The sequence below is a fragment of the Marmota monax genome, unplaced genomic scaffold (genome assembly GCF_021218885.2).
Source record: "Marmota monax isolate L192 unplaced genomic scaffold, Marmota_monax_Labrador192_F-V1.1 WCK01_AAM20220418_F8-fsc00125, whole genome shotgun sequence".
In the NCBI taxonomy this organism is placed as follows: Eukaryota; Metazoa; Chordata; class Mammalia; order Rodentia; family Sciuridae; genus Marmota; species Marmota monax.
The window spans coordinates 3,709,266-3,732,312 of record NW_026695235.1 but is presented as its reverse complement, the minus strand read 5'-3'; the positions used below and the strand labels follow the sequence as shown (position 1 = coordinate 3,732,312).

The following is a 23,047-nucleotide window of genomic DNA, read 5'->3' as shown; positions in this document are numbered from 1 at the left end:
GGAGGATGCCTTACTATCTTTGTGCACAGGGGTCTTTTAATATACACTGCAGAAGCTCCAGAGAACAGCAGCTATATGAGCTATCTGCAATGTTTTTCTTAGAATAATGAGTTAAAAATCACACAAAAATGGTCATATTTCACCTATTACAATTTAGAAAAGAGCTGATCATAAAGCTTGTAGGGTAACTAACCCTTCATGAAAATAACTTATTGACTAACGTTTAAAATTACCCTTTATGTTCAGAACTTCTGAAATCCTATTTTTTTTTCCTTCTATGATTATACTTCAAAAGGGGAGATCCAGAAATCTGACTGAAAAAATGTTATTCTGAGGTGAATTTAAAGAAAACAGAGCCAGGCACAGTGTCTCAAGCCTGTAATCCCAGCAGCTCGGGTGGCTGAGTCAGGAGGATCAAGAGTTCAAAGCCAGCCTCAGCAATGGCAAGGTGCTAAGCAACTCAATGAGACCCTGTCTCTAAATAAAATACACAATAGGGCTGGGGTTGTGACTCAGTGGTTGAGTGCCCCTGAGTTCAATCCCTGGTCGCCCCCCCCCCCCTCAATAGAAATATATATACTGATTTCTACAGATACAATCTATTTTAAATTTCAATAAAGTGGCTAACATTGAATATCACTTTGTATTGTAACCTGAGTATGCTGCTCCAGTAGAAACTGCAGGCTTTGAGACGGCACTGAGAGCAGCAATAATATAACAAGTTATCCTAAAACAGGCAAACTTCTGATTCTCTCAGTAGGTGAGCAAGAATTAATTGAGCTATCATCACAGGCAGTATACACACAGTCCAGATGAAGGATCAACAATTTAAAGTTATCAGAAAGCAAACACTCCAACAAGCAAGCATCCAACCTGGGGGTCAGACTTGAATTTCTTAGCCTCTAAGCTTTACATACTTCATCTATAAAATGCAGGAATTAGTAGCACCTAACTAAAAAGGCTACTGAACAGGACAACGACTCTCTCCTTGACCCAGTTTTAATCAGGCACCTCTGGACCTTCTTCTCAACTGCCCCAACTTTCCTTGACCCCCTCTTATCTTCAGCCCACCTAGCTCGGTTGCAGAAAGAATCCTGCTAAGGCAGTTGAGGAAGAATCCCTCACTCTGATATCTGACCAAGTTCCTCACCTGACTTCACTTTTTTTTGTTTTTTGGTACCAAGGATTGAACCCAGGAATGCCTAATTGCTGAGCCACATCCCGCATCCATTTTTATTTTACCTTTTTTTTTTTTTTTTTTTTTTTTTGAGACAGGGTCTTGCTAAATTGCTGAGGCTGGCTTTGAACTTAGGATTCTCCTTCCTTCCTCAGCCTCCCAAACTACTAGGATTACAGGCATGAGCCACACACTGGGCTCTGACTTCACTTTTGATGTATGAGTCCTTGGTCTGCCTTCAGCAAGAATACTGTTACATCAGTGCTATGAAAGAATGTCCGTACCTCCCCAAAATTCATTTGTTGAAGCCCTAACCATCAAGGTCATGGTATTTTGAGATAACCTTTGGGGGGTAATGAGGTCATGAGGGTAGAGTTCTCATTAATAGGATTAAGGTCCTTATAAGAACAGATGAGAGATGTGCACTCTCTCTACCATGGAAAGATAATAGCAAGAAGGTGGCCGTGCACAAACCAGGAAGAAGTCCCCAACAGGAACAGCACTTTGATCTGGGACCTCCCAGTCTCCAGAACTGTAGGTAGTAAATTTCTGTTGCTCAACGTGCCCAGTTCATAGTACTTTGTTACAACAGCCAAACAGACTAACAATTCTGTAAGAAGCTCCCTATCCTTGGTATCTTCTATGATTTTCCACCCACTGACCTCCTTACTCTCCCCACTGGTCCTTATATTGAGAGTTAAACCTGATCTGTCCCCTCTATTGCAGTAGTCTTAAATAAAGTCCTCTCTATCACTTCAACAAGTACCAGAACTCTTTTAGAAATAAGGATAATTAAATGAGGTTCAACATAAGTCAAATACTTTAAACAGTGACTTACAGAGAGTAAAAAGCTCAAAATGTTAGCTTTTGTTCAGTTACAGTTTTCATGTAAATGTAACAAAATAAATGCTTAAATGTGACAACACTCAGATTAAATCAATTATTGTCTTTTTGTTACCTGACCATTGTGATGAACATAAAGGTCCAAAGTGAGAAAGTATAGTTCCTGCCTCAAAGAGCTCACAGTTAGAAAAGGAAGAGGGAGTAAGCAAACAATGTCGGCAGTGTGCTTCATCCAATAACTGAAAACAGGTCAAAGTATAAAGGCAGCAGAGAAGATAAGCCAATGGACTGGGCTGGAAGAAAGGCCACCCGTGACAGACTAAAACTGAAGTGAAGAGAAGTTTGCAGGGTTGTTTTCTAGGAAGAGGATGAATACTTGAGAAGAATGAACCATCCCCATGGGCAGGGTACACAGTGAAGACGAGACCAGACCATTGCCCACTGGTCTCGGGGTGAGGGAGTCACTGAAAGATTTTGAACCAAAGAATGTCAAGATGAGATTTACCTTCTAGAATGCTCCCTCTGGAGCAGTGCAGAAGGTGGATTTGGAAGGTGGGAGTTTATACCTAAATGGACACAGAGTACCTAACTATTAAGAAAGTGTAGATACTACCCATCAAGAAGAACAAAACTGAAGATGGAAAAAACTTGGGCACAGTTTACAGAACCACGCCAAGGGAAAGATGTTCGGAATCGGTATTTTGTCAGTTGTCAACCTTAGGCAATTATAAATAGCAGATCCACTATACAACTGCCACAGACTGGTAACCGTGAACTGGGGAACGAGTATCAGAGAGAGTTCCACTCTGCGGAACACTGTCTTTGTTCCCTGTCTATCTTCCTCTTGCAATTCTAAACCTGGGCCACACACCCTGTCTGAACCCTAGAAGGGCTTCAGTTATTTCCTCTGTTGTTCCCTTCACATGCTTAAGTATAGTACTAGATCCACTGCTGGCCACTGTGTCTCATCTCAGACTATCCTTAGAGATCAAGGTTTGTCTTGAAAAACCAGCCTCTACCTCAGAGCAAAGCCTGTCCAAGGAAGGGACATCACCTTTGTCCTTGGAAAGACCCACACCACTCCTAGGCACATTCCCACCCTGCTAAATTGTTTATCTACAAATAACAGGAGAGATCTTTTGCGCCAGGTGTCCCTGACTCAGTCAGGCTGGGGGGGGGGGGATCCATAGCAACCCCCTAGCAGCCACCAATCAGCAGGAGACAGTGAAACACCTGGGATGCCAGATGACCCTCCCAGTGGTTTATGATGGTTGATAACGTGTTGGAAAACCATGTAGTTCAGCACGAACACCCCTTTTGGCTTAAACCAATCAGTTCAAAGGAATCCCCCTCTTGTAGTAACCAATCACCCCTACCCAACTTGTTCCCGCCAGTGAATGTGCTCATCATGTTTTAGAGTTGTTATTTGATTTTCCCGCAGTGTGTGATGATTTGCTAAGAGATGCTATGATGTATGTGGGGGTCCCTGCCTTCTCCAAAGAATGTATAAAACTGCTGCAAACCCTGGGCTCGGGGCCTCTCAGCGTCACCAGTTGCTGTGTGTGTACGTGGAGGACCGAGCTAGCTCGCAATAAACACCTCTTTGCTGCTTACATCGATCTTGGGTCTCTGGTGGTCTTTTAGGGTCCCGTTTTTGAGCATAACATATGTGGGCTCGTCCAGGATCCCCCTAATAAGCCTACCCAGACACCCGGATCAAGAGGTGATGAAAACCAGGCCGGTAAGTAAAGGCATTGCCGATCTGTAAGTTTCTGTACTCTGGTTGCCTGCAGGTTCTGGTTCTGTGTTGTGTAGCCGGCAAAAGGTCCAGGTGGATGCACCGAAGGGCAGCCGACAGGGTTTGTGGGAGACGTCCCCAGCCCCTTTCTGGATTCCGAGTGGATTGCCTGTAGTAAAGTATTTTGTAGCTGACGAATCCGCGGTCCGCCTGTGCCTTTAGTTTCTGGGTAGCAATCCACGACGCGCTGCGAATTTTGTGTTATGTGTGTTTGTTTTGTCCGTCTCCACCTCGGCAGCCTGGCAAGAGAACTAATCTCCCAATCTGGGGTCATCAGACCCAATATGAGGGGGATGCTCCCCCAATCCATTTGTCTGAGGGGAAGGCCCCAGTTGGCTTGGAGCCAGCACCCCACTTCTGTTTTTTTTTTTTTTTTTTTACAATCTGAAAAGGGAATCTGTGTCTTTGTGTGTCTTTTTGTCTGTGTCTCTGTTAAGTGTGATGGCATTGTTTTACTTTGGACAGATGCAGAGTCCCAAGTTCCGATCTGCCTTAGATGTGTGGAGGTAACTTTAGCTAAATTTTAGCCTAAAAATGTGCCTCACATGCTTCTCCTGTAAGGGACCAAAAGTCAACAGAACTGCCAACTTTTCTGTTCTCAACTTTTACACCCCTTTTAGCTGTGTTTTAAAGAACTTTGATAAACTTTACTCCCCTTTGTTAAATGGGATTAGAGAAGCAATGTTTTCTTTTCTTCCAGTAGTTGGCTGGCTTGAGTGCACCCACTGCAGAGGGAAATGCCTGCTGGGGGTCTAAGAACTTTGATATCTCGCTTTTACTTTTTCTCAAAACCCTGTCCTCATTATTAAATTGGCATTAATTGGCTTCGGGGATGGGAACCGAATTTTCAGTCACAAATTTTGGCACCCCAGAGGGGACTTTAGAGGAGCCCCCACTCGGCCTTCTTGGGGAAGCCTAGCACAATTGCAAGCAGAGGATTAACTTTTTGAGAGCTGACTACTGGAAAGTTAGGAGATATGCCAGCATGCCTGGGATTGGACCTAACCAAAGGAGCTAATCCTGTAAGTAAAAGGAGGGCCTGAGGAACTCCCAGCAGCTGCCAAAGCTCCTTCTGCTTCTGGGAACCTTCCTCATTTCTTCCCTGCACTGTAAGGATTGCTCCATCTCTGTCTACTTAAAAGAAGGGGACACTGAATGCAGTAAAGTCACCACACCGAGACCCTTGATTTTACACTTCTGGTTGCCCCTATGTGAGAACATCTGGTCCACTCGTGGGGAAATCTATGGTGCCACTAAAGTAGGAGTCATAATAGGAGTTAGAAACCTGGGGAGATTTTTCTCTTTTCTGGTCTGTTTTAAAGGTTATTATAGATTGTTTCTTGGGGATGATCTTGGCTGAATGTGTGTCTAAAAGATGATTTTTTATTGTAACAATCTGGTATCTGAATGGGTTTTTTGAAGCATTGCACAATCTTGCAGTTAAAAGTTGGGTTTAGGTAATTGTTTATGATTTCAGATAATTCATGCAGAAAACTTAAAAACTTAGGATGGAAAATTAAATAACTCTATTTTCAAGTTGGCAAATAACTCCCAATCATTTAGTTTTATTTTTTCATCAATTTTTGAACTGGGTAGCCTGGGAAGATTTCACTAGGTGTACCAGTGCATTAATTTGGGCAAGGATAGTAAATTATGATATGGTATCTGTTCCCCTCAGTGTGTAGGATTTAGGAAAGGAAAGTGTTGGATTGGGACATTGGTCTGGTTTATTGAAATGACATTGAATAGCAACAGTCTTAGGAATTTTTAAAGCTTAATTTTGGATATACATGGTAGTGTGTGGTTCTCATTTGGAATTTTTTTTTTAGGTGATTTAATGTAACTTAATACTAACTTCAGAACAAAGGAAGTGGCTTAATGATCCTGAAGGAATTTCTTCTGATGGTAGTTTTTATATTATCAAGTAAGATCCTATTTTCAGTTTTGTGTGAGCAAGTTTTTCTAGTGTAGGAAGATGTAAAGGTATGAAATTTTGTGAATTGTATCTTAAACTTGTATCATAATTTTCAACATCCAAACCTGAAAATTATGACTTAAGGTTAAAATGCCTTAGGCATGAGGTTTCTGCTCAGAATTCCAGTTCTTCCTGCTCCTTCCAGACCTCAGCCAGGGCTTAAGGTGAAATGCAAATAGAAGAAGCCTGTGAGCTCAGTGGGAGACTGATCTGAGGCCCAAGGGGGGGAAAAAAAAAAAGTAAAGGTGTCTTTTACCTCAACTCAAAGTAGATTAAACCAAAAAAGTAAACTGTATGGTATTTACTAATTACTGGCCGGTCATTTTTTCTAGGACTTTTGCTTTTTCTTAGGTTCTATATTTTTTTGAGCTCATGATTTTGATCCTACAGACCTAAGTTAATGTTTTTCTGATCAGTTCTATTTTTGATCAACTGTGGAGTTTTTTGAACATTGCAATGGAGATTTCACCTGAGAAAAGCTACAAGGCCTTTACTATTGTGTTATGTGTTACACTTGTGTTATGTGTTGTATGTCTGTATGTGTGAATGTCCATATATCATGCAGTGATATGACAATTGGCAGATATATGAGGAGCCTCATAAAATTTTTTTAAAAAATGGATCCAAATATCTTTGATTCACGTGATTCAAATGGTTCAATTTAAATTGGGTAAACAGATGAAAGTAAAGATGTCTTTAAAATTAAGCTTATAAGTTTTTCCTAGGTGATAAAAAACTAATAAAATGTTGATGTCTATGAAATAGTCTGCCTAAATTCAGAAATTTACAAGGATTGTTTCAAAATGTGAACAGAAAAAGGAGGTTAACAAATGGAAAAAGAGAAATTAGAAGGTTCTAGATATGGATTTAACAAGAGGGAAAATGTGTTTCTGGATAAGAGAGTCTATGTGATTAAGTAATTAAGAGGATTTAAGTAAGTGACAAAGAAGGTCTGTGTAAGTTGGTTATGTGTGTAAAGTTTTTTAAGCAAGCAATCTTAAAGAAATTAAAAATTATATAACTATGGTTAAACAACAACTGTTATTTTGCAATATTGTAATATGTTATTTCTTTAAGAACTAAATTTGGTTAATATAAAAACATCAATGTAATTGTGGTGCTATTAAGGTGTTCATATCTTCCAGGTATACAAGTCTGTAAGGTAGAAGAAGCTTTAAAAGAACATTATATCAAGCTGGTGTTCTAAAGTTGTATGGTAATTTTAGGCCTAAAAGAAAAACATGTTGGAGATTTATTTATATCATTTGTGTTCTAAAACTGGACTTGTTATCAATAAGATATGTAAAGTTCTATGTTACTTTTTACACTGAGATACAATTTAAATGTATTTTTAAGTTAATGAGAACCTAATCTGTCTAAAGGTTGATATTGTAAAACACAAAAGTACTTTGCTACTTTTCTACAAAAGGTTAAAAGCTTTCAGCCTTTCTTTAATTCCTGTTTTAGGTGTGATATTATATTGTGTTAGCTAATATTCATGTGAACTTGAGCAACAATTTATGTAGGCTTTACAAAATGATGTCTAAAAAGCAAAGATCAGCTTTAGAACTACAGTACTTAAGATTTATGAAGAACCCCGCCTTACCTGAGATACGGCTCTGTGTCCCATCTCACAACATGTAAAAATGACTACGAAAGAAGTAGGCCAGATTTCAGTACATTTAAAGTTGTGTCCAAAAGTTGGTTTTTGTCACAATTGCTAGGATCTCAAACAGGGGATTATAATGTATAACTCTGCCAAATTCAAGGTAGCTATTACATGAACTAAATATGATTTTACTCTTGATAATTTTATTTTGTAGTTTTCTTATAAATGGTCTAAAGATTGCCTGTTAATGTTTTGCAGAGGTACTGCTTTAAGAACACACAACCTGGGTTGATTTAAGATAATGACTTATCACCTACAGGATAGAGAGATAGAAATTAAAGCCCAGTTACTCTTAATATAAGGCTGTTGAAATTTATTTGCTGGATGTTTAAGACTAAGTTTTAAAATTAAAGTTAAATTAAAAGGGCCAAGAAAACCAATATTTGGCTCTTGCCCTCTGAGTCAGTCTGAATCCAGGGAACAGAGGACTTCTCTAAAGAGCTTTGCAACTCTGGGCCACATAACCTCCTGATCAGGGAGATTAATGAGACCACTGGAGAACAGAAAGCCAATCAGTGCATTTGCTATGAAGAGGAGGGTCATCAGAGAAGGGAGACATCCCTGATGCTTCCAAGGGAAGCCACATGGTCAAGCAAGGCCTGGACCCATCCTAGTGCAAATGGCACTAGCGGAACTGAGAAGCTACGTAAAGTTCCCCCAGGACTCCCATGGAAACTCAGCTGACTGTTAACAATAGATAGAAACAAAAGTCATTTTGACTGCTTCATCTTAAACACCTAGCAAAGATAGTTAAAACCAAAACACAGCTATTCCTGGGCATTTTAAATAATAATAATAGTTAAATGTAACTTCCGAGAATAAGTAAACTGGAGGCTACAAAAGAAATTCTTAGGCAGGAATGCCTGATAACTATCAAAAGGAACTGCCAGAGTAGTTTTTAGTTTAAAGCCCACAGCTATTTCTAACCTACAAAGGTAGGCTTGGTGTTTGCTAGTATGATTATCCAGCCCTAAGTAACAGAATTAAAGGTTTCTCTATCAGACACAGAGGTCATAATAGTAAAAGGATTTTACAAGATCAGATGACATTAAAATATTAAACTGTATCTTAAGGGGAAGGACATCTGTAACCCTAAGAGTTAAATGTTATGTTCACAGTCCTAATAACTGGGGATGTTAAAGTCTGGTGAGGGAACTTCTGTACAGTGACATGTTCCAGCTGCTGCAATACTCATGGTTTTTGTTTCTCTCGTAGAAGCACCCATCCCCAGATGACAACCTGTTTTTCCCCAACCAGATCTCAAATGGAACTGACTTCTAAAAGGGAACTCACATCCCCCACATCGTCCCCCATGTCGTCGAGCCCCCTCATGTTCAACACCCCTTTTTAGCTCTGAAGCAGCCAGAATGAGCCGTTGCCCCTTCTCCTTACAGCAATAAAGAGTTCCTAAAATTAGGGGGGAATGAAGCCAGAAATAGATAGTGTAGTTAGGTAAATCAAGTCAGGTTGGATCTAGGAGGCCAATTTTGAGTGAGTCTAGGAAGTTGAAGATGGTCCCCTAAGATTACTGTTTAGCAAGATGTACAGCCTGCCCAAATAGGCCCCCAACTGAGGGAACCATGATTGGTTCCCAAGTTTCCAGACAAAGGGGGGAATGAGAAACCAGCCTCTACCTCAGAGCAAAGCCTGTCCAAGGAAGGGACATCACCTTTGTCCTTGGAAAGACCCACACAGCACTCCTAGGCACATTCCCACCCTGCTAAGTTGTTTATCTACAAATAACAGGAGAGATCTGCTGCGCCGCCAAGTGTTGGGAAACCATGTAGTTCAGCACGAACACCCCTTTTGGCTTAAACCAATCAGTTCAAAGGAATCCCCCTCTTGTAGTAACCAATCACCCCTACCCAACTTGTTCCCGCCAGTGAATGTGCTCATCATGTTTTAGAGTTGTTATTTGATTTTCCCGCAGTGTGTGATGATTTGCTAAGAGATGCTATGATGTATGTGGGGGTCCCTGCCTTCTCCAAAGAATGTATAAAACTGCTGCAAACCCTGGGCTCGGGGCCTCTCAGCGTCACCAGTTGCTGTGTGTGTGCGCGGAGGACCGAGCTAGCTCGCAATAAACACCTCTTTGCTGTTTACATCGATCTTGGGTCTCTGGTGGTCTTTTGGGGGTCCCTAACAGTCTTGGCATTCCCACCACCTGTATGGTTTGGTCCATAAAAGGCACAAAACCCCTGTGTACTCAAAGGATGCGGTTTTGAATGAGTCAATGGAAGTACCGAGTAGTCCCTGTGAACACCCTTCCATTTTCATGGTCACTTAGTCCTCACCACACATATTCAGAACTACCAAAGAGTCTTGTCCCCTTCAGACTGCTACTAGAGCACAATCCTACAAATGTCTGCAGACCAATTTTAATTTCCCAAAACAATAATTAAATACAAAAGCAAAAAAAGAAACAATATTTTGAAAAGTTGTTTTGATTTCAAATATGTTCCAACACAAGAAATGAGTAACTCATTTCCTGAACTTTATGATATTATATTACATTATAATACATTTTTAATTCAGTTACCTAGAGTTCTGAAAAAATTATATAAAATACAGCCCAAAAAAACTTTTTCAAGGAAAAAAATTAAAACACTGTCAATTTTAAAAAATAGGTATTATTCTAACATAAGCATGGTGGCTTTTTTCTTCTTTTTTAGATAAACTAGGCAATCTGGGCTGGGGATGTGGCTCAAGCGGTAGTGCACTCGCCTGGCATGCGTGCGGCCCAGGTTCGATTCTCAGCACCACATACAAACAAAGATGTTGTGTCCGCCAAAAACTAAAAACAATAAATTAAAAAAAAAAAAGATAAATTAGGCAATCATATTCTAGAAATATGCTATTTTGAAGCAACAACCAAAATATTGAGGAGGTTCCTCTTTATCTGCACACAGCACAGGCTCTTCTTAAGAAACTGCCTTTATTTATTTGGCCTGAAAAATCAAACAAATCCAGCTTAACATCAGAGGCTTCCTGGTTTATTTTATTTATTCCGTATCAAAGCATGTTATTACTGTTTTTAAAGGACCTTTTTAAAAATCAAGGTGGTTGGTACAGGATGTCAATTCAAGTTGTATAGATATAATATGGGCCATTTCCAAACACTTCAGAAACCACTAGCAACTGTCTCTACCTTCATACTTGAAGTGTTGCCCTGGTAGTTCATCTCATTTGTTCTTAAATGTTAATTCATTTCCAAACATAACTAAAACCAATCATTTGGGTAGGTCAACATAACAATATAACAAAAGAGACCACCCCGTGAGAAAAAGGACTTTGTTCCCTGAAAACCTCCTCCCACCAAATCCTGAGTCCTTCAAATTCTGTAAATTAGGAATGCCAAAACCCAAACACATCATATGTCTCTCTAGTGAAAAGCTCACTTTCTATAAGCATCCCAGTGGGTCTGGAAAACTCTATTAAAGTATAAAGTTGACCAACCATTGTCAACAACTGAAAGAAAATTTTTCTAAAACATACACAAATCATGTCAAAATAGTGTTGAAATTTCAACTATATTGAACAATACTAAACAAAGCAGCCCAAACCAGATAAAGAGAACAATTTCATCCATAACATACAATGGGAATCCAGAAAAACTATGGAATCTGGTGACTGGGTTCAGTGTCAGATCTGCTTATTTTTTAGTTTGGATTTCTTAGTTTACATTACATAATGAGAAGGATCTCAACTTTACTTTGTTAAATAGCACTAATCTTCCCCAGAGTAACTGAGTAGAACATCCATCTTGAAACTTGGGAGAGGGGGCCAGAGACAGAAAAAAATTGAGTTCAAGATAGCCAGGCAACAGTGGAACTGATTCAGACGGCCCAAGTCACAGTGAAACGTGTGGCTGTAAACAGTAACTCAACCCTGAAAGTGGAGAGGCCAGAAGGACAGGCCAGCCAGCACTTAGCACAGTTCCATTACCTCTCCATTAAATTAGGCACATCCAGACTCATCACTGAGCACTAAAAATAGGACACAAGAATGCTTTTATAGCATCCCAGCTCCCAAAAACCTTAAGAGAACAAATTTCAAAACATTTATCAGAATGTATTCTGGGACAAGAGAAAAAAACAATATATATTTATAGTGTCAGAAATAAAAATCGGGAAAAATGAGATGTTAATAACACCTTGCTTTTATATAGCACCTATCTGTGAAGCAACTCAAACATTTTTACAAAATTTTTAAAAATCTAATTTTGGTAATTCTAACAATATTCTTGAGAAATAGGTAGAATGTAAATATAACTACTTCTCCTGAGCCACTGGAGAAAAGTAGATACACCTAATCACATTGCTGATTATTAGATTCTAGTTCAGTCCTCCATTTCAAACATACCATACAGCCAAGTCACCAATTACCCTCTACACTGTAATAAAGTAAAATACAAAAGTGAACACCACACTTTTCCATGTTCAAGAATTCAACCCCCAAAATAAACAATCACAGCAACTGGATTTGACTTTAGAAGGAAAACACTAATTATCAAAAAACAGTCCAGTGACCCTACTTTTTTTTTTTTAAATAAATTGAGAAACAGTTACTATGATTTTCATTAAAGATGCCTGACATGTGAAAATCATAGACAAGTGAAAATTCTATTTCCCACACTCAACAAAAGGATCTGACAGCTTTATCCTTCAAAGGACAAAAGGAACTCAGTTTAAAGTGCAAGGTCAAAGTATATAAAAAGACACACTGGCCTGAGAAGCCAATAGGTTAAAAAACAAAGGATGAGTCAGTCAATACTTGCAGGTCTCAGATTCTTGAAAATAAGTTTTTATTCAAAAAAAGGAATCAGTTGGTCCCATTGGTGGCTAGACTTTAAGGATTTTACTTGTAAATTTTAAGAGTTTTTGTATGAAGTACCTTTAAACACGAGTACATTTTATAGTACTTAGGAAGTATTTCCTAAATGTACCCAATCATCTCACTCCTATGAAAACCAACTCTTGGTGAAATAATTATTTCTTCCCCTCAATACTTGTTAGATAAGGCACAGTTAAAGAAGTACAAGATGACTAAACTTGAACTTGCTACAGGAATTTACAAACAGATAAGAACTTTATAAATATGTCCCTACTTAAGAGATAAGAGAATTTGAAGAAAGTCCCCAATTCCCTGAACTCTGAACATCCAATGATAATATCAGCTCTTTTCTTCCTACTTAGCTCTTTGATGCACAGACTGTCTCCTTAAGGCCCTAGTTGTTGGTGCTGATGGCAAGAGGGTATAAATGGCTTCTACTGTCACTATCAAAAGCAACTTGTTTTAATGAGATGATATCATGTCTAGAATTTGCTTCAAAATTGGGAGTGGCACAATATATGAAAAAAGATTGGCCAAGAATTTTAAGGGTTACTGAAGCTGGTACCATTCCCCTCTTTTGTACATGTTGGAATTCTTAGATTTTAGATTTTTCATAATAAAAGGTTAAAAAGAAAGAAGCTTATTTTGGAAATTAAATGCCTCCCAATTTGCCTGTCTCTGTAAGTTAGAGTTAATTAACCAGGAATTCAAAAGGAATATAATACTAATTTAATTTCTTAAATTCCTTACAGTTACAATTAGGATGACTTGCAGTTTTTCTGTTGTTCACACAAGAGGAAAAGACTGAATTAGGAAATTACCTGTCTCAAGATTAATAGGTTTTCTCCCTTATATGTCACTGTAATTAAGTCTGATTTAAAAGGATGACTCATCTTTTTTTTCTTCATCTTGACAACACTCTGAGATAATAAAAGGAAATTATAGATCTCCTAGGAAAACTGTTTCTACCCCAAATTTTGGCTTTAAATGAAACTTAGTAAATATTTAACTATCCCTTATGTCCGTTTCTAACAGCTAATCTTAGATTATAAACTAAATTTTTTAGCATTTTGCCTTAATCTTATAAATACTCTCATAAATCATTCTATTCCACATTTGGCAAATTTCTTTTGGCTCTCTGCTAAGAATCAAAGAGAGAGCAAGAGAGACAAAGCAGTGTTTTTGATAGAATCAATATTCTGATGAGTGACAGAAACATCAATTTCGTCTCCATAAATGATTTGAGAGATCTGACAATCAAGATTAGTGTCTAACTTCTAAATTAACCTTAATACCATTAACTTAATACGTTTCTTAAAGGAGATTCATGTTAGACAGTCAGATGGAAATTCTAAGTAAGCGCTTTTTCTTTAAAAAGTTCTCAGCACTCTTCTAATTCTTAATTGAAATGCTTTAATACAACAAGGGAAATTAAAATAAAATCCAGGAGGAGAACTGCAGGGCTCACATCAGTCTCTAACAGACATTGGGGGGGGGGGTGTCCTTATTCTCTTCCTCTTCTCCCTTTCTCCTCTTTGATCTGGCAGCTTTACTAGGGGCATCTGCTTCAACAGCAAACATGCACATTATTTAAGCTGTCATTGTGCACACATTCCTAACCTACTCAGCAGAGTGGATGTTTCCAAAACAGACAGTAACTACAAAAATTAGTAGAGAAATTCATCAAAACTCACAAGAAAACTTGCTGAGCTTCCTGAGTCTACACTGGGTATTTCAAAAAATATTTGGAAATTGTGTTAAATACAGGAGTTATTCAAAAGAGTTTAATAAATAGTTCAGTTACACCCTGATCAGATCTTTTTGTAAAACAGACACAAAGGGTAGCTTTTAGTAACACAGTTATAAAGAATTCAATCTGCGCTTTACAGGCGACAACCTGTTCTCAGATTTAGACTGAGAACAGCAAATATTTCCCAGGTTTACCTCAGCAGGGTGGATTTCTAGCACAGTGAAGAGCCAAGCAACTACAGACTCAGAAGCAGCTCCAAGGCTTGGAGTAAATATAATTTGATTAATGATGCCAAGGGAAAAAAAAAAGGCATGATAACCTGTGCAAAGGCTTGCTTTCAAAAAACACTCACTTGCTAGCTAAAACAATTCAGCCCCAAGAAACAGAGCCCTCACAGACAGGATCAACCAGGGGCCTGGTGCTTGAGAGGCTCACCCACATTAAGATTAGCAGGACTAAAATGAGCTTCTCATTCAGTTCTTGATTTTATATCATTCAAAAGAGTGAACACTTTCAAGGATAGGAAAAAGTGATCTAAGCCTAAAAGAAGAAAACCAAGAGTCCCCTCGGGAAAGTACATTCCCCAGGAACTGATTATCGAGTCCAAAAATCACCTGAGTATTCTTATTATTCATGCCAGCTTCTACCTTTCATCATTCTGGTTGTTTTCATTCTTGCCATGGTGAGAGAGGGAACAGAAAGAGGGCAGAACTTTTTGATTTAGTAAATGATTTACATGGAGGAGCAAAATGGGGAAGACACAAAACAAGGGAAAGATAAAATTAAACTTATTCTTACCCATTTTACATATGGCTCTTAAAATACTGATTTGCAATACTACAAGTTAAGTAAGAGATACCACAAAAAGTACGAACTAAGTGATTACTACCATATCACCACAAACATGGAATATGTTCAAAAACTTCGGAGGAAGAAAGGAAGGAAATATAGAATGATAGATAATAAAACATCAGTAGTTGTCCTAATTAGCCTAACAGAATACAGTCTTTGTTTATATTTGACGCATTTTTTCAAATTTTCTATAATAAATATGTAGGTACTTTAAAGGGGGGAGGGAAAGCACAATTTTTTGTATGGCAAATGAATAAAAAAAAAAGCACTTTTCACTTTATATATAATGGATTACAGTAACTGCTTTATGAAACTCTCCCAAGCTAAGCCACAAAAGGACCAAATATGAAAAGAATCAATGTACTTTCTTGCTAGTGTTAGAAATCTTTGTCTACTAACTCAACAAACATTTATTAGACAGCATTAGACCCACTATCTGCAGAAATCCCCCAAATGGTAATAAACACACAACTAGTAACTTCTCATTCTCATGGTGCTGAAGACAACAGGCGGTAGGCTGTAAACCTTCTCGCCCCAAACTCTCACCTTGCTATCCCTCAGAAAATCTAGGAAATCTTTCAAGTTGTCACTACATCCAAATATGTACTGCAACAGATAATATTATTGCCAAAATATCTGCTGCCCTTCCCTTCTCAAATTGTTCCCAATCTGCCCATGAAGCAGAGTTATAGTTCTTACCAGATAGGCTATGCATGACCAAGTGGCTTGCTTTTAACCAAAGAAGTGTGAACAGAAAGATGTATGCTGCTTTAGACCAGAAGCATTGAGAGCCATAGGGAGGCCCTGCCATGGCTCTTTTCCCTCTTTCCTACTAGGTCCTGGAATGGTGCTCACAAAGGGTACTAACATGAGAAGTAAATTTTTGTTGCAATAATCTACAGAAATTTGGGGCTTGTTACTATAGCAGGATTCAGCAAAAGCCGACTATTTACATACCAGTGACTTTTAAGAGGTAGATGATGGCATTTTGATCAAACCATGCAGTCCCAAACTTGCTTTGCTTTGTTTGCTCTCCTGTAGTCTGAGCAAGCCCCTCTGCTGAACTTCTGATATTTGGAGCTGTCCCCTTAGCCAACTTTTGGACACATGTTATTTCACCCACATAATCATGACCACTGCATAATTATCACACCCTGTTTTCTTCAGTCTAAAAATTGGTTTGTAACCTTTCATTGAGTAATCACCACATGGTACAATTCTGTTTGTCATGCTACTTAAAAGGTGAACAGAATGCCGGCGTGATGGCACATGCCTGTAATCCCAGCAGTTTAGGAGGCTGAGGCAGGAGGATGGCCAATTCAAAACCAGCCTTATAAACTTAGTGAGGCCCTAAGCAACTTAAAGAGACCCTGTCTCAAAATGAAAAATAAAAAGATACTAGGGATGTTGCTCAATGGTTAATGCCCCTGGGTTAAACCTCCAGTACCAAAAGGTGGGGGGGGGGGGGGGGGGAAACAAAGCAGCAATATTTTTACCAGTGGCATATGGATGTGTATTTGTCTTCTCACAAACTATGAGTCAAGACCCTTGAATTCTCAGCACACTGTGAGTATATTTCCAAAAGACTCTTACATGGTGTGTTCAAAGTGTAGCAGAACCATTAGTAAACACATCTATGTGAGTGGCACTGAGAATGTTGCACCAGATCATCAAACCAATGATAGCACACAGAATTTTCAGATACATAAGATTAAATTTTGTAAGTTCATACTTTGTAACACTGAAGTAAATTTTCTCAAGTAATATTTCAACTATAATGCACAAATCAATAAAAACTAATGTTAACTTTTTATCCCAAACCTGAAAAATGTTTGCTAAACTGTTAATAAGAAATGATGCTCATCAATTCGGACTATTTAACCTTACCATATATTCACAAGTATTCCATGCATCCTAATCTTGCACAAAAGACAGTTCAGTAACAAATGATTTTTGGGGGTGTGTTCTTTATTTTTTTAACCTATATTTTATTTATTTTTATGTGGTGCTGAGGATCAAACCCATTTCCTCACACCCTCAAACCCATTGCTAGGCAAACACTCTGATCACTGAGCCACATCCTCAGCCCACAAATTTTTAAGTAATACTGGCACAATTAAAAAAAAAAAAAAAACTGCAACAATTATGCAGTGAAATACATATGAAATGCCCTTCTTTAAAGAAAATCCTGAAAACATGGCAAAACTGGAAATGGTCCACAGTACTTAAGAAATGTCCAGATGGAAGAATCTACCACTCTCCTTTTGAAATAAATTAAATGGAGGTCATTTTTTTTAATTGAAAAAATATTTGCTTTAAAAACAAAATACAGGGACTGGGGATGTGGCTCAAGCGGTAGCGCGCTCGCCTGGCATGCATGAGGCCCGGGTTCAATCCTCAGCACCACATACAAACAAAGGTGTTGTGTCTGCCGAAAAATAAAAAATAAATATTAAAATTCTCTCTCTCTCTCTTTAAAAAATAAATAAATAAATAAAAACAAAATACAGGAGGGTGGGTATATAGCTTAGTTCGTAGAGTGCTTGCCTAGCATCACAAGGCCCTGGGTTTAATACCCAGCACTACAAAAAAAAAAAAGAAAAAGAACATTTACAACTATTAAATAAAAATAGACTATTATGAAAAGAGAATACAGCTAAAATAAGAGATTAAACATTGAAAAATGAGTAAGAATGAAAAACACACAAGAAACAAAGTATTCCAAAAGTTAATAAAGTAGCAAGTCAAGGCAAAAACTGTAAATATAATAAACTTTGTCTTTGTAAAACGAATAATCCACAATGAAAGCAAATTTTGTTGAATTTTTTGTAATTTTTATATTTTATTTATTTTTATGTGGTACTGAGGATCAAAACCATTTCCTCACACCCTCAAACCCATTGCTAGATAAATAATTTGACATGAAAATACATAAGGAAAAAAACTAAAGGCGATCTATGTTCATACTGGCTAAATGTTAAAACACAATTGATTGAAAAAATTGACAAAACTAAAAGTTGGTTCTTTGAAAAAATAAACAAAATCGACAGACCCTTAGCCATGCTAGTGAAGAGAAGAAGAGAGAGAACTCAAATTACTAGCATACGGGATGAAAAAGGCAATATCACAACAGACACTTCAGAAATACAGAAGATAATCAAAAACTATTTTGAATCCTTATACTCCAATAAATTAGAAGATAGTGAAGGCATAGATAAATTTCTTAAGTCATATGATCTGCCCAGATTGAGTCAGGAGGATATAGAAAACCTAAACAGACCAATATCAATTGAGGAGATAGAAGAAACCATAAAAAGACTACCAACTAAGAAAAGCCCAGGTCCCGATGGGTATACAGCAGAATTTTACAAAACCTTTAAAGAAGAACTAATACCAATACTTTTCAAGCTACTTCAGGAAATAGAAAAGGAGGGAGAACTTCCAAATTCATTCTATGAGGCCAACATCACCCTGATACCTAAACCAGACAAAGACACTTCAAAGAAAGAAAACTACAGACCAATATCTCTAATGAACCTAGATGCAAAAATCCTCAATAAAATTCTGGCGAATCGGATACAAAAACATATAAAAAAAATTGTACACCATGATCAAGTAGGATTCATCCCTGGGATGCAAGGCTGGTTCAATATACGGAAATCAATAAATGTTATTCACCACATCAATAGACTTAAAAATAAGAACCATATGATCATCTCGATAGATGCGGAAAAAGCATTTGACAAAGTACAGCATCCCTTTATGTTCAAAACTCTAGAAAAACTAGGGATAACAGGAACATACCTCAATATTGTAAAAGCAATCTATGCTAAGCCTCAGGCTAGCATTATTCTGAATGGAGAAAAACTGAAGGCATTCCCTCTAAAATCTGGAACAAGACAGGGATGCCCTCTCTCTCCACTTCTCTTCAACATAGTTCTCGAAACACTGGCCAGAGCAATTAGACAGACGAAAGAAATTAAAGGCATCAAAATAGGAAAAGAAGAAATTAAATTATCACTATTTGCAGATGATATGATTCTATATCTAGCAGACCCAAAAGGCTCTACAAAGAAACTATTAGAGCTAATAAATGAATTCAGCAAAGTGGCAGGATTTAAAATCAACACGCATAAATCAAAGGCATTCCTGTATATCAGCGACAAATCCTCTGAAATGGAAATGAGGACAACCACTCCATTCAAAATATCTTCAAAAAAAATAAAATACTTGGGAATCAACCTAACAAAAGAGGTGAAAGACTTATACAATGAAAACTACAGAACCCTAAAGAGAGAAATAGAAGAAGATCTTAGAAGATGGAAAAATATACCCTGTTCATGGACAGGCAGAACTAACATCATCAAAATGGCGATATTACCAAAAGTTCTCTATAGGTTTAATGCAATGCCAATCAAAATCCCAATGGCATTTCTTGTAGAAATAGAGAAAGCAATCATGAAATTCATATGGAAAAATAAAAGACCCAGAATAGCAAAAACAATGCTAAGCAAGAAGTGTGAATCAGGCGGTATAGCGATACCAGACTTCAAACTATACTACAGAGCAATAGTAACAAAAACAGCATGGTACTGGTACCAAAACAGGCGTGTGGACCAATGGTACAGAATAGAGGACACAGAAACCAATCCACAAAACTACAACTATCTTATATTTGATAAAGGGGCTAAAAGCATGCAATGGAGGAAGGATAGCATCTTCAACAAATGGTGCTGGGAAAACTGGAAATCCATATGCAACAAAATGAAACTGAATCCCTTTCTCTCGCCATGCACAAAAGTGAATTCAAAATGGATCAAGGAACTTGATATCAAATCAGAGACGCGCCGTCTGATAGAAGAAAAAGTTGGCTACGATCTACAGTCGGTGGGGTCGGGCTCCAAATTCCTCAATAGGACACCCATAGCACAAAAGTTAATAACTAGAATCAACAAATGGGACTTACTCAAACTAAGAAGTTTTTTCTCAGCAAAAGAAACAATAAGAGAGGTAAATAGGGAGCCTACATCCTGGGAACAAATCTTTACTCCTCACACTTCAGATAGAGCCCTAATATCCAGAGTATACAAAGAACTCAAAAAATTAGACAATAAGAGAACAAACAACCCAATCAACAAATGGGCCAAGGACCTGAACAGACACTTCACAGAGGAGGACATACAGTCAATCAACAAGTACATGAAAAAATGCTCAACATCTCTAGCTGTCAGAGAAATGCAAATCAAAACCACCCTAAGATACCATCTCACTCCAGTAAGATTGGCAGCCATTATGAAGTCAAACAACAACAAGTGCTGGCGAGGATGTGGGGAAAAGGGTACACTTGTACATTGCTGGTGGGACTGCAGATTGGTGCAGCCAATTTGGAAAGCAGTATGGAGATTTCTTGGAAAGCTGGGAATGGAGCCACCATTTGACCCAGCTATTCCCCTTCTTGGTCTATTCCCTAAAGACCTAAAAAGAGCATGCTACAGGGACACTGCTACATCGATGTTCATAGCAGCACAGTTCACAATAGCAAGACTGTGGAACCAACCTAGATGCCCTTCAATAGACGAATGGATAAAAAAAATGTGGCATTTATACACAATGGAGTATTACTCTGCATTAAAAAATGACAAAATCATAGAATTTACAGGGAAATGGATGGCATTAGAGCAGATTATGCTAAGTGAAGCTAGCCAATCCCTAAAAAACAAATGCCAAATGTCTTCTTTGATATAAGGAAAGTAACTAAGAACAGAGTAGGGACGAAGAACAGGAGAAGAAGATTAACATTTAACAGGGATGAGAGGTGGGAGGGAAAGGGAGAGAGAAGGTAAATTGCACGGTAATGGAAGGAGACCCTCAGGGTTATACAGTGGAGGGGGTAGAGAGAGAGGAGGGGAGGGGAGGGGAGAGGTGGGGAGGGGGGAGGGTGGATGATGGGAAAGGCAGCGGAGCACAACAGACACTAGTATGGCAATTTGTAAATCAATGGATGTGTAACTGATGTGAATCTGCAATCTGTGTAGGGGGTGAAGGTGGGAGTTCATAACCCACTAGAATCAAAGTGTGGAATATGATATGTCAAGAAATTTGTAATGTTTTGAACAACCCACAATAAAAAATTAAAAAAAAAAAAAAAAAAAACACAATTGAAATAAGTTTCTAGATAAAAGAGTAGTCAAAAACCAAAATATTAAATTGACTTCAAACAAATGTCACAAAATCAACTAATATTTAGGGAGTAGCAACCTGTACAGAGTATCAGTGTAGTAAGGAAAGAAAAACAAAGTATACAGCAACCCTTTCAGGACCCCTCCCTTGTGGGAGCTCCTCTTCCTCTGTTTAAAAAATATATTTTGTCAAAACAAAAAGTACAGAAGTCATAAACTAGATGGTTTACAATCTAAGAAACAAAAGAACACAAATACCATGCATATACATATAGATCAAGGGCAATGCTCCCGTATATGCATGTATAATACACCTGAAACATAAATATTTACATAAGGTTATACAGATGCTTTGTCTTGGGATTATTCAGGAAGCACTGTTTAAAAACAGTAAATATAAAATGATCTAACCTTCTTAATTATACATTGCAGTATGATTTGCAATTCAGAAGATAGAAAGACATATTGTTGAGCAAGAAATGCTTAAAATCATGCTATATCCTTGCCTTGCCTTTCTGGTTTAAAAATCAGAACCATATTACCAATGTATTTATGAAGTAAATGGAACACTATCAGAAACATCAAATTAAAATCTTTTCTTTCCTGGGTGTCCTTACACTAAATCTGTATAATCCTTATTATCGTCCAAGGAAATTATCTTCAAACTTTCATCAACCAGGAAAACTTTGCAAACAAAACCTCATGCTGAGGCTCACAGTAGAAGAGCCAAGCCACTCTGATTAAAACTGGAGCAGCCACATGATGACACCTGGTACCTATCACTACTGTTCCATAAGTAGGCCAACCAGGCACAGGGCAACTGCTGGGGATGCACAACTGAACAAAGTCTCTGCCTCAGGGAACTTCCCTTCCAGAACAGGAAGAGAGCTAATAAACAAGTAAACAAACAGGATCACTACACAGAGACCCACTCTAAGAAAACAAGGCAAGGTAACAAGGTTGTCTAGTGAAACAGAGTAGTCAAGGAAAGCCTCTCTGAGAAGACACTAGGGGTAGTTTCTAGGACGTTCTAAAGAAGGTTCAATCATTCAAAGAAAAAAACCTGTTCAAGGGACAGAAAGAGGCCAGTTTGGCTGATGCAAAGTAGATAAGGGGAGTATAGGCGAGGAAACGGGAGAGGCAACAGAGGCCAGACAAATCTTTTATAGTGAGACTAGATTTTAAGTGTAATGCAAAGTCTTTGAAAAGTTGTAAGCAAGAGAATAACATGATCTGATTTATACTGTAGAAGCTACTGTGTGGGTTACAGGCAGGTAAGTGGAATCCAGAACACTGTCAAGGAGGCTAGACAGATACCCACATGAGAGGCAGTGGTGGCCTGGACTGCTGGTTTAACAGTAGAGATGAGTTGGGAATTGGTCAGATTCGGATATATTTTAGATGGAAAGATTATAGGACTTCACAAAGGAATAGATATTAAATGGGTGGCAGAGAGAGGAGTCAAAGAAAGTTATGAAGTTTTGAACCTGTATAAGAGGGTTGATGAAGGCACCTTTTACCAAATGAGAAAGGTCTGGGGTGTATAGATTAGGATACGAATAACATCAAGAATTCTGTTTTGGCCATGTTAATTTACAGCAGATTATTATTTTTAGGTGCTCAAGATCTGACTACTAGGCAGCTAACCACCTAAGTCTATAATACTTCCTGGGAGAAGCTGGAGCTGGAAATACCCACTTCCACTCCCATGGCAAATCCTTCAAACCTTCTTAAGATTCCCAGTGCTCCTCAAAACTATCTCTAATTGGCTATCTAAATTTGACCAATGTTTGTAGAGTGTGGTCAAATTAATTAAGTATTAAGAAAATGCAAATTGCTCACAACAGAATAAACTTTGAACCATAGTAAATTATAGATTATTTAAAGATTTTAGTGAAAAAATGAAATTATGAAAGTGCTAGAAGAAAGCGTGGATTAATATTTCTAAAATCTTAGAGACAGGACTTTCTC

The 23,047-nt window shown here is 38.1% G+C and overlaps 1 protein-coding gene across 9 annotated transcripts in view; it reads right to left on the bottom strand.

Moving 5' to 3' along the window:
* Itsn1 (intersectin 1) overlaps positions 1 to 23,047 on the bottom strand; it is a 217,902-nt gene that overhangs the window by 170,718 nt on the left and 24,137 nt on the right. The gene's annotated exons all lie outside the window — the stretch shown is intronic.